This window comes from Monodon monoceros, unplaced genomic scaffold (assembly GCF_005190385.1).
Source record: "Monodon monoceros isolate NGI ecotype Baffin Bay Population unplaced genomic scaffold, NGI_Narwhal_1 Super_Scaffold_4, whole genome shotgun sequence".
Lineage (NCBI taxonomy): Eukaryota > Metazoa > Chordata > Mammalia > Artiodactyla > Monodontidae > Monodon > Monodon monoceros.
Genome location: NW_021703781.1, coordinates 40,624,091 through 40,637,580, shown reverse-complemented (window position 1 = coordinate 40,637,580; position 13,490 = coordinate 40,624,091). Strand labels below are relative to the sequence as shown.

The following is a 13,490-nucleotide window of genomic DNA, read 5'->3' as shown; positions in this document are numbered from 1 at the left end:
ATAGCAGAGGTTAGAGATCATAAAGCTCATACATGTTAGAGCAAAGATTTGAAAATGAATGAGATTAACACTCAGGTCCATCTTCCCTGCTAAATGACACTAGTCATATATGAAGGACTACCTAAAAGCTGAAAGATATTTATGGAAAACAATTCCAATCAGAGATGACGAAAACTTGAACTATGACAGAGAAGACAGGTTCAAAGAAATAAAAAGAGTTGAATATCTTAATTAGATCTTTTAAAGAGCAATTCAAACTTGCCCTAAGAAAGCAGTTAGTATTTGAATGGGAAAAAATAATTGTAATATTTTAACTTAAATAAAAGGACTATATTATAAAATAAAAAGTGCATGGCCTTCCTAATTTTATATGTGTGTGTGTGTGTGTGTGTGTGTGTGTGTGTGTGTGTGTGTAGTGTATGCATGTGTGTTTCTGTATACATATACATGCATGCAATACTTATATAAATTCCGTGAGTTGTTTAGGGTTAGAGTTATACACTTTCCTCCCATCACCATGATTTCTTTATTTTAATTGAAATATTTAACCTTATGATTAGAGGAGCATATAGTGATAGTCAAAATACAAGTGATCTTTTAAAAAATACAAAATGAGATTAAAATCCAAAATAATGAATGATTTTAATACTTTGCTTTGAAAGCATAGTTATTTTTCATCTGTATCATCTAAATGATCAACTTTATCTGATTACCCACATATATGTCTTATATATCTGAAATGTCTCTATCAATAAAAAAAAATTAGTCCAGATATACAGAATGAGATTGAGGACCTAAACACAGAGACTATCCTAAGGCTGCCCACACTGCATCCTGCCCATCAGTGCCCCCAGAAGATTACCCAAGTGGAAGGCCGAAATCCAGTCTGCTCTTTCCTTCATCAAGCTGTACACCTTGGCATGAGCTACATCAGTCTGGAGTAAGCGTTCACCTCTCTAAATTGTTTTATGCACAGTGATTGAATTTTTGTAATCATTACTGGGGTGAGGGTGATTAAGTTTTCTTTTCAGAGAAGGATCTTTTACAAATTCTCAAAGGACCCTCTGTGCCGGTACCTAGAGTTAGCCTTGTGTTAAGCCACCCTTCCCTTGCTTATTGTCTTTTCAGTTTTAACTATATCAAGAACCACTCCTTTCTAATTTATCTTCCACATAACTGGTTTCATGTAGTGAAACCTACATGGGCATTGGTTCTTGAGGTTCAAGAACATAAACATCTCTGGATCTGCCACATTATAGCCTAAGTGTTGCCCTCAGGCAAGATGTACACACATTGAAGATAAGGAGTCAGGTTCTGCTCCAAAAAGTCATCAGAAGAACTGCTGTGACTATGGACTTAAGCCAGAAGTTGTCAAATCGTTATAGAGAGAAGCACATTCAAACATTTGCAAACTGAGTTATGTTCTGAAAATGACTAAATCTGTAACTCAATTTGTACACACAGAGTGAGAAATTACAATGTAAAAACTCATTATATGGGTCATTACTATATACATTTTCCTTTAATACAGCCTAATTTCTGGCTTGGGTTTGAAGTACATTATTTGTAATATATGCTCAGAAAAAAATGAGACCACTAGGTGTTAAACTGAAATGTTAATATGAAGAAAACTTTCATAGCACTTAAGTACATAAGAAAATATAAATTCTATTTTTCAGGGTGTTAGAAGTCACTTTAAAATTAAAATAGCATGTCTATGAGAAATAAAGACCTTACAGGTTTTCTTGCATTTACTAAGTAAGAGTTATTTTTAATAACTGTGAAAACCTTTCAAGTGTCAGTGTTTCAAGCTATCCAGAAATCCTCTAGGGATAGATAGATAGACAGATATATGTATATTTCATATTAAAGTGAAAACAAGTGCAGTATTAGTCAAAGGAAATCAACTTTAAAAATACGCAGTTGCAAAGTTCCATGTGCATTTGTATGTACATATAAGGTCTACATTTATATGTGTGTATATATGCATATGAAGAGTATAATGGGGAAAATACAGAATAAAATGTACAAGGAGACTAATGGTACCTTAGAGAAAAGGTTTTCAAAAACTAGTAAAAAAAAATAGATTCACACCAAAAAAATAGACTTTTAATTTAAAATAATAAAAGTCAGTGTATTATTTTTTGCAAAATTTGGATTACAGAAGCTTAAAATGCTTAGCACTTGGTTCAAAGTAAAGCAACTATTATTAAAGTTATCACTTAGGGAGGTGTGCAGCAGCTTCAAAGAGAAAGTCTAGAATACCACACTACTTCCCACTTTTAGGAAGTAAGCAGCCCTTAGGAATCCCTCAGAAATTGCTGTCAACCACTATGAGGAAGATACTTAGTGGATAATTAGATAGAGCATAAAAGGAAATATAGAAAGGAGGGATTTTTCATCCCATATAAATGTAGAAATTGAAGTATGCATGTTAAGAACTTCTAGGATATCACTGACATCTTCTTTCTACTTCTGACCAATTCTCCTCCACTAAATCTAAATAAATCAGGTAAATCAGGCTGAACTATTGGTGATACCTGCTTTGCCTCCTCCTGTACCCAAAAAGTATCATTGAGGAAGTGGTTCTCAGATTGCACAATGAGGGACTTCACTTCCTTGACATGCTTAGGATTTGAATTGAGCTTGTTGTGGTAGTGACAGCCTGCTGCTGTGACACACCTGCCCTTATTTCTTACAGCCACCAAAGGAGGGACAAGATTTCTTTAGGCAGTATAGAGCAGAAAGATGGAATGTCAAACTATAGGTGTCGATAAATACAGAAGTGCAGATAGATACCATGTTGTTCCAAAGAGGATTTTAGGAAGCTTATAGTGACATGGTCCAATTTGTAAATGATAAATAAAATGATAAGTGAGACATCAGAGATGGTAACAGTGGTTACTTTAGTGGAGTGTGACTATAGGTATTGTCTCTATTTAAATTTTATTCATGTTTTTCTTTCTTTTGGTATATAATTTTATTGTTTTTTATGTTCTACATTTAATTCTCATTTTGGTTATTAAGAAAAGTGTTATTCTGGCCAAAAATTTAGGAAGAGGGTGAAGAAGGATGGGCAAAATTAAATGAACACCAAAGGTCTCGCATGGCATTCTAAGAGAATGACCACAGATTTGGCTCTGAGTTTTCTAGCAATTAAAAACAAGATGTGACAATTTTAGTTATGTGTATTTAATAATCAAGAAAATCACTGATCAATAAAACAAAACTTGTTTTAGGCCTCAGAGGGCAAAGAAAAATATTTTTCAATGAGGTCATTTAAGGTTGTGTTGTAACTAACATTTCTAACTTCCCTTTGGTAGAAACACTAACGTGATTTTGGAGTTTTTTCCTTCAAGAACTTCTCCACATGTAGGTATTTCAAGAATGGTGGCAATTCTCACCAATTCCCTGAGGGCATGAGCTGTTGCCAAAGTGCACTTAGTATGCCTATAAAATAAAAAGGCAAAAGTCCTTAAAGAATGCTTTGTAAAAGCAAGTTTTGATATGTATTTGTGAATAAAGATCAGTTATTATTGCTTTCTGACAAGGATCTGAACATAGATAACTTTTCAGTAAGGCCCCATCTAAATGGTTCAGCAGTTAACCAAGACAAAGCCAAGACTGACTCATCAAGAGGTGTCCAGAGAGGACTCATGCATAGATATCAAAAACATACAAACCCAGGAAACCCATGAAGAGAGTAAATGCTTCCCCAGAAATAAAGCAGTTTATTTCATGCATATAGAAAATAGAATATCAGGGATCCACACTCCAATTCATGAACACAGCCAAATCATTGGTATCTTGGATATATATTTAAAGATAACTATACTATAGGTCATTTTTGAGCTTCAAATATTCCAATACAGTATCCAATGAATATCTAGCCTTAAGAAGTTCCAGTCTTGCTGAAATTTTTAAATAAATTGAGAAAATATATACCTCTAGGAAACTTAATGAAATTCATTACTGCAAAGATATACTAATAAATAAGCTAGATAAACACTGGAAGATATTATATAATATGTACTAATGATTGCAATCTTCGGAACTGCTGAGGCAATCATGCCCAGTTTTCCATTAAAGCTGATATTTGTTAATCTATATGAAGTCGCTGATTTTTACCATTTTGACCCTTCCAAGTGGCAATTTTACGTCGTTCAACTTAATAGTTCATGATAACAAAATTATTTCCTATCCTCCTGGGAGAATACCTGTCTTTATTCTTTATATCAGGAGTTAGAATCCAGACACTAAGTATACCTATATGCATAGTTAAAATTGACTCTCTTATCATGGAAGTAGAGTGCGCTTTGTTTATTGGCACCCTGGCATCCTTCTTTCTGTTTTCAAGAGTTTCTATTTCTGTGATCTGGGCATGCTGACAGTTACCTTATTCCAGACGTGGAGTTTATAACCTAAGCTAAGGCAGTAAGCACTGGCCACAGTGATTGCTTGGCTCAGAGGTGGGCATGTGAAAAAATGGGCTAAACAGAAGGGATTAGTGACTTTGGGGGGAATGCTACAGATATTAATTTGGAAGCATATAGAACATGGAGAATAGATAGGTTAGACTGAGATATAAGGAAAGCCTGTCTTAAAATGAAGTTATCACCAATGAAATCAAAGCTGAAAAATCACTAAGTTTAAAATCAAAGCTTGAAATTTAAGCTTAAAATCACTAAGCTCTTGGATCAATCCTTTCCTGAAGCCTAAAGATGAATTCTAGAATTTCAGATTCATAAGTCAATAAACTTACTTTGTTTATGCTAATTTGAGTTGCATTTTCTTACCCAAATAAGAAGCAACACATATGTGAAGGTACTTATAATTATAGACAGGGATGTGTGTATAGAAAATCATTAAAAACATATTACACATCAATATTACACACAGTTTTTGTAAATTAATCATAGTCTATCACTTTAAAAGCACTTATATTTAAAATCATATATAAATATGTTTATATATTTCTTATTGTCTTCTAGAGAGTACACTCAATAATTTTTAAAACTTTTAATACAACTAGTGGTGATGAGTGCTAGTTTTGGATTTCTGATCTGATATGTGAATACAAATTCGGTGGAATTTTACTGATGTGATAAACAGATATAAGACAGGAGTAATTGCGGAGAAGAGGAAATATTATTGACCTTACACATTTCAAAGGTTCACGAGTCCTCAGTACCTTGAAGAAGGAAACTCTCCTCATTCTTAACGATGCAAAATCATGCCAGCCATTAATTATATTCCAAGACAGAAGTGCCTCCACTACCAGCTTCCCTATTCTTGATATATGAACCTCAATGTACAAACAAACAGAATAATAGCTGATTATATCTGACAGGCATTCAGAGGGGCTGGGGTCAGAGACAAAAGCATTTGAAGTGAGAAACAGACGTAATCATTAAAGAAGGAGCACCTAATAGCATGATTCAATTTGGTCTAAGCAGAAAAAAACAAATGGAGTGACAGAAGCTATTGGAGATGCACTGAATATATCTCTATGATGGCATTTATAATCTCAAGATTTTAAGGGGGAGATTTTTATGTATGAAAATATATGACTGGGAGAGAGGAAAAAAGGGAGCGACAGATCGAGAGAGAGAAGCCTTAGTGTGTTTTGCTGTTGATGGAGCAATTAAAAAATTATCACCTCATTTGGGTTTTGCAACAAACCTACACGGTGTGAAAGGCAATTATTATCATCCTCATTTTAGAAATGATGAAAGGGAGGCTGATGTCTTGTGTGGCTAAACGACTTTAGTACAGCCAAATAGCTAGTAGATGGTGGACTTGGGATTATATTTCAGATTTTCTGACTGCAAATCCTCAGAAGTTTTATACCAATTCTACATTATAATACACCACTCATAAACCACAAATAAGTATTAAGACTAAGAAGATGCTAATATAATTTCAAATGGAAAAGCTATGAATATTTTGTCATATCCTAGTCTAACAGGTTTCAGCTCTATTGCTTGGCTCTGATGTATCTTTGTTTACCTTGTTTCAAAATACTGTTTTCCCTTTCTCTCTCAATAAATTTATCAGATTATATTGATTACTCTTGGAAATAACTATAAGGTATAGTTTGGCTAAAATCATCTTTTGAAAATTCTTATAAAATACTTAAGAATTCCTATAGCTCTCTCTGTGCGCATCTTTAAAGCTACTCTAAATCCTCTGATACTCCTTCACTTCCTACATGAAAGTTAGAAAAGCCAAAGAGTTTTTTTCCCCATATCCCATAGATCAAGGAGTGGCCATCTGATCCATTTCTGAGTCACAAAATATAAGTGGAAAAATCTGGTTGGTGCTTCTGGAAAGTTTGACTTCCCCCCAGTAAAGAGAGTTATCACATTTGGTGCATCTTTTCCCTTCTTGCTTTAACTTTGGGCACAATGACTGCAAAGGCAGCAGCAATCAATCCTGAAATATCCAGATAATGTGTTTTGGTCCCTGAAACCCTCAAAACTACTTAAAGCATGTTAAGTATGCTTTATGTCACAATTTAGAACAGACAGTCTAAACAGCATCATTAAGCAATATACACATATGCATCATACACATTTGTCTGGGGGCAAATAGGTACCCCTTAAAGAACAAATTTGTCTCTACCATGCTTATATCCTTCAGGGGTTTGGCATTTCTGTTGGATTAAGTATCTTGTTGATGAAGACTTATTTTTCAGTCTTATGTAATATGCTCCTGCCTCCTGAATATTTGCTGCAAAAGTAACTTGCTTTCCCCACTGCCACCACCTTTCCCTTATTCACACCCTTCCATCTAGCAACAACACCTTCTCATTATCCTGTCTTCCGTAACACTGCCTCTTGAAGTCTAGTTACAGTCTTTCAAGCTTGTCTGAAACAATATCTCTTATACAGAGCCTGCCTTATACCTATAACCAAACCATTTTTTTCCTTTTAATCTCCTTGGAAAATGTTTTACTTCTCATGTGACATTTATATCACACACGTTATTAATTTTTTGAGTGTACTAGCTCCATTTCCTGCCCTCTGCAAAATTATCACCATCACTCCCAGTAGAGCATAAAGTTCCTGAGGGCAGGGAGAGAGTATGTGATTCATTTTCCTTAGCCACACAGTACCTGGCACAGATCCTGATATTGGTGTGATAGCCACGGATACCAGGGGTTGATAGAGTTGATTTCTCTATAAAAAGTGATTATCTTCATCATGTCCTTCTTTACTGCTACATACTTGTCAAAAATTATAGTCAGAAAAGAGGATGAGTTATCTCCTTGAATCTTAATACTTAGAGAGTTTTGTTTTTATAAATAAAGAAGAATCTCAAGAATAAAGATTTCCAGAAAGAACCCCTGCATATCTTTAGCAGGGTTAGCCAACTACTGCACACAGGCCAAATCCAGCCCACTGGCTCTTCTGGCGAAGTTGCATTGGAACACAGCCAGGCTAATTTGTTCATGTATGATCTAAGGCCACTTTTGTACTACAAAGGCTGAGTAGTTACCCCAGAGACCATATATTATATATAAGCCCACAAAGCCACCGATATTTACTATCTGGCCCCTTACAGAAAAGTTTACTTAAATCTTGTTCTTAAAATGGTCAAAAGCAACAATAATTCAATGGTCAAATAAGTTAGAGAACTAAAATTTAACAGTTTTCATAAGGCAGACATTCCCTGAACCTGTGATTCCTATTAAATATTACTTGTATTCCTATTATGTATTACTAATTTTCATGTCATTTCTCTGACTTCCCAAGTATTTTAGATCTATGGAATTTTTTCTACTGGACTGTATCTCAGGCCCAGCTACCTGGGGATCATCAGTTTGGCTAATGCTGCTTTAGGGAAGTGCAAGAAAAAAAAGAAAACAACTGAATTGCAGTTTTTCCTTTAAAGTATTGCCCTCATCTGATAATATTTAACTCTCTGTGAATTCACTTATTCTTCTAGTGATTTTTTCTAGTATAATTAAGCCCCTTAGCAAACTTCCCTGACCCTTGATAAAAGGACTACTTAAGCTTTCTTCAGGTAAAAGTTAAAACATACCTTGTACTATAAACAAGTAAGGCAGTAATTATCTCAGTGACATGGATAATTAACATCAAAACAGCTGCAAATGTACTTGAGGGGAAAATCTTTGATCTCAGGTTTAAAATTATTTAATCTAATATAAATGGAGCCAGTAATACCAGGTTTAGGTACATTAATGTGATTGATTACACTATCAATAGCCCCATTAGACGTAGAAACTACTTTCTGTGTTTTCTTATTAGTTCTTATATTACTGCTTTCTTCAATCTCAATTCTTCCCTTAGAAAATATAGTTTGCCTCACTTCTATTCCTTTAGACGTTTTTTCTTCAACTGAAGTAAAGACGTTGATGATGTAAAGAGATGCTAACTCAAAATACATTATTTTCCCAAAGGCATAGAAATGTGCACAGTTTATTTAGTTATTCCATTCATTTAATCTAATAGTCGATACAAAAATAATTATAATTAAGTTGACACATGTATACTCCAAAGAGGCTATCTAGGATTACCTCACAAAGGTAAATTTGATATATAAAGATCCACGGCTTCGGATTTATAAATCGTGCAACTCATTTACTCTAAACCAGACCAGATGCCTTCCGATTATCAAAGGAGGGACAGCAAGGTGTAGTAGACCCTCTTCTGGTTTTAGAGTCAGACCCCGGTTTGAGCCTCTGTTCCTCTGTCCTGCCAACTTAAGCTTTTAAGTGAGCAAATATCAACGACAAGTAAAGCCTGAGTACTTAGGCACTCAGTACTAATGTACTCAGGGAACTTTATCCCACATTTTGGCAGTGGTATTATTTGACTTCACCTATTCCTCATAAAGTTCCTTCATTGATGGTCGGTCTCTAAAATACTCTCTTTGGTCAGTGTTTTGTTTCCTTGCCCTATTAGTACAACTGAGAACACTATTAATAATACCTATAAATGTAAATGTTTCTTTGAATACTTTAGCTGTTAAATATATTTATTTAATATGATACTTAATTACAAAAATGATTTGAAATAGATTCACACAATGCTTTAAGATAAAATATTAAGTAGTAAAATCAGAGCATAGGGAAGGTAACAGCTTATAAAACTTAAGTAGTTGAAATACATATTGAGGATGTTTCTGCAAAATTACTAAATTCCTTTCCAACTTGATTGTTTTCTTGGTAATTTGTTACATAACAGTGCCAACAGTGTATCAATTACCCAAGGAGAGAAACAGATAATTCTTTATACTAAGGTCAGGACACATACACACACAAAGAAAGAATTTCCCTAAAATCTCAAAAAGGAAAAACAAAAATATACTCTATTTTACTATATTTTTAAAGGATACTCCTTTTACCTCTAGTAAAATAGAGTTATGATGGCCTCATCTTTATTATTCAATATTTGAACACACTCCTACCATACAAGTTGGGTAGGGAGGTGCACATCAATCATACTTATTCTCAGGCTTCAAGGAATTTACTTTACTGAAAGGTGGAGAACTGAGAGCTGTTGCATGTGAGAGTGTTTGTGCTGGAAACTTTGATCCTGTTCTAAGATTATCTGTCTATTTTACTTACGCACATGTGCAAACACATGAATTGGTATGTTAATAACATATGTTAAAAATAATTCTGCAATAATAAGCTATCTACACATTTTCTTTCAATAGTCAGAGAAAATTCATTGGAATTTATCTTGAACTATAAACAGCAAGAAACTTTAGGACAGGAAATTGATCTCTTTTCAATTATTATTTTCATGCTTTTATGAACTCATCAACAAAATGCAATCATGATTTTTTTTTTAAATGTACATGTTCCTTTGTATGAAAAATATATTATCTGAAATACATTGTCCCACAGGAATTTAAATATGCATATATGAGGAATAAAGCTATTGTTGGAATTACAATGCCTCATGTATATTTAAATACACTTACACAGACATATCATATATACAAAAAAATACCTAGAGTAGCACTTTTAAAACTTAGGTAGATTTTTAAAAAAGTGAATTCATAATTACTGACAAGAGAAAATTACTTCAACTGTTTATTTTCAAAATTCTATAAATCCTCCACAAAGCTGCTTTTTATGTCACATTTATAGTTATATAATAAAAATATACCATTGTAAATATATTATTTTTAATATTTTAAAATATTGAGATAGCAAATATTTATGCAGTGTCTACTATGCCACAGCATTAAGATAGATGCTATAAGTACAACGGTGGACAAAACAGACAGGTTCTTTATCTTTCAGGAGCCTACATTCTGCTAGGAGTGAGAGGAATTCAAAACTAAGCAGGCATGTATATACACACTATTTTTTTTTATGAATTGCAGATTACAATTATGTATTTCTTCCTTAAAAGCATTTTTTTTTCTGAAACATCATGTTCCACTTTTAACTGAGCTCCTTAAATATAAATTTCACACACTGCTATCTCAATTTGGAAGAAATTATCTATTTCTGTGCCTATTTCCATAAGTTTCCATTTCTGGTTCTATTTCCATGGATTTAAAATATTATTAGACCACAAAATATACTTCTCCTTGCTTTCACTCAAGCTATTATTAGCCAAATTTTATCTTAATTCCTATTTTGTTACTCCAAAGTTCCAAAAGCCATTTCTTCTGCAATCAAAGCACAAGTCTCACTTCACAAATACATAAAAGAAAATTGATTTTCATCCTGAAAATGTCAAACTTCTGCCTATAATACTCAGCTATGGTTTTGTGAAACAGCAAAGTTCAAAAAGAGCCATCGACCTGATGACCCTTTGACACATGATGATGGATGCAATGTGTCTACTGCTTTACTGCCAGAATGTCCTCCAAGAGAATGAGACAATCAATGAAGAATAATAACTCTAAACTGGGCTGACGGTTTGCTTGTTTTAAATGTATTAAAAGAGAAAATACTGGTATCTCACTTCTCTGGGGAAAGACTTTTATAAACTCTGTGATTAACTCTTTTCTCTCTTTCTGGCTTAGATGAATCACACCTACATATATCTGCTTAAAGAAGTTGAGCAATGCCTGGAAGTTAAACTCTGTATTTAGGTAATGAACTTAACATAAAATACAGATGCTATGTATTGTTCTTCTCCAAAGGAGAAAAAAAAAATATTATATGAAGGACACAATTTTAAGAAAAACATAAACATTACTCACCCTTGTGTCTTGTCCCTCTGTCAACCAGTGGCTCTGGCAACTTCAACTGTAGTGAATAATGCTTCCATTTTCCTATAGAACAGAGTTATTCATCAATGTCACATCAAAAGCAAACACTTTGTTCAGGTGCAGAACACAGAAGCAATTCATTTTCTTATAGATTATACTTATGCTTACAATGATTTAATGCAAATTCTGAAAAGCAAATCTTGCAATCATAACTGTAAGTTATGGAAGCAACGCATTCTGATTGAAAACTTAACTCTCGGGATGCATACCGTCATAAATGCTCCATGAGTGTTCTTTACTTAGAAAACAAAATTTCACTACCACCTGCAAATTTTTTGTCATTTGACCAGAGTGCTAACAAGGAAGCACAGTATAAAGTCTCCTTCAATGATACTTTAAAAATATGGTGTTTTATAATATGTTAAATAGATTCAAGACAATTAAGGACAACTACATAGATTGAAGGTTACTTTTGAGACTATAGCAATTTTAGCCTTCAGAATGTTATACCATACCATTATTTCCTTAGGTTCACAAATTTTGCCCCTATGCTTTATCAAAGGAGAAACGGATACTTTTTTTTTTTTTTTTTGCTGTATGCGGGCCTCTCAGTGTTGTGGCCTCTCCCATTGCGGAGCACAGGCTCCGGACACGCAGGCTCAGCAGCCATGGCTCACGGGCCTAGCTGCTCTGCAGCATGTGGGATCCTCCCGGACCGGGGCACGAACCCATGTCTCCTGCATCAGCAGGCGGACTCTCAACCACTGTGCCACCAGGGAAGCCCAGAAATGGATAATTTTATGATAATGTAATAAAAAATCCTAAGACAATTTAGGTATTGCTATTACTGCTACTAGGTTTTAATCTTCCTCAAAATTGAACACTCTGTCTTAATTACTCATAATTCTTATAGTTCTATTAGTTATTGCTGCATTGAGTATATACATATCAGGAAATACAGATATAGATGGAAATAGCTATAGTTTGTTTCAAACACCTAAACATGTTCCCTTGAAGCTCTGTAGAATATATGAGGTTGACAGATGCACTTAATTTATGAAAAACAAAAATAATCATTTGTTTCTCAAAACTAAACTTTGCTTGTGAACTACTGAATAAGTAGAGATAAATATACAAAAATTATATTTTAAAACAGTACTTCTAAAATGATCTACATTAAGTAACAGAAAGGAAATAACATCATGAGAAAGGAGGTAATTCTTTATAAAAATTTAGAACACACAATTGAAAATTTGAAAATAGTATGTTTACATGAATATATTAAGATTTATATACAAAATAAAAAGAAATGCATAAAAGTGAATTTTTATAGCTCTTTAGGGACTAGGAAATATCTAACTTTAAGGAAAAAATGAATAGGACAGCTTTAATCTTTTTAAATTAAGCAGCATATTCACTTTTATTCACAGTAAAATGTAAGCTTAACATCAATATATAAAACATATCAGTTGAATCTTTATAGTCAAATTATGGATGGGGCTTGATAAGATCTTCAAAATTTATACCACTACCTGTCAGGCCCACTCTGGCCCTTTGGTAGCATCAAGGACATTTTTTTAAAACTCTACAGCCTCATAGAACACATTTTGGAAACTCCTGACATAGATAATTTCTTCACAGACTTTAATAACAACTATAAAAAAGCATATGGTACTGTATTTGATTTAATCAACATTGACCATAATAAGAGGACAATTATTCTAGTGACTTCCTGAAAGTACATGGGCTCTGAGTAGAGCTCCAAAGAAGAGAAATGGCTACATTTTCTCTAGGGGTTCTCTACATTTCTGAATAGTGCTGAACCCTCAATTAATTCCATTCTAAATAAACCACGTTGCACTGTACTTTGGGTCTCTTTGGTAATACAGTGGGGCTGCTCACCATGACCTCTGAGTAATGATTACACGTTATAAAATATAAAAGAAACCGCAGAAGATTTGCAAATTAATATTTAGGGTACTTAATGCCTCAAGACTGACGGAACAAAAAATGAATGAAACAGAAGCTTGTACAATTTCAGCAATATAAATTATATGTAAAAAAACTTAATTTTATGTGACTGTACGTATACATTATCATTATACTTTCAAAGACCAAATAATGACTTAAATTTTTACTTTTTTTTTTTTTTAACACATATCATCAGTCTTAGATTTGGGAAGTTAGAAATCAGAACTTATATCCAGAATGCAGGATTTCAATAAACAATTTATATGTTTACAAAAATTGAGAGGTAGGATAAAGGTGACATCTGAGGTTAATAC

The 13,490-nt window shown here is 33.6% G+C and overlaps 1 protein-coding gene across 1 annotated transcript in view; it reads right to left on the bottom strand.

The window, feature by feature from the left end:
- Positions 1-11,270, bottom strand: part of PCDH15 (protocadherin related 15) — a 1,088,571-nt gene extending 1,077,301 nt beyond the window's left edge. Inside the window, exon 1 of the mRNA XM_029245143.1 lies at positions 11,197-11,270. The gene's annotated coding sequence lies outside the window, so the exon portion shown is untranslated. The remainder of the gene's footprint in view (positions 1-11,196) is intronic.
- Positions 11,271-13,490: the final 2,220 nt, after the last annotated feature.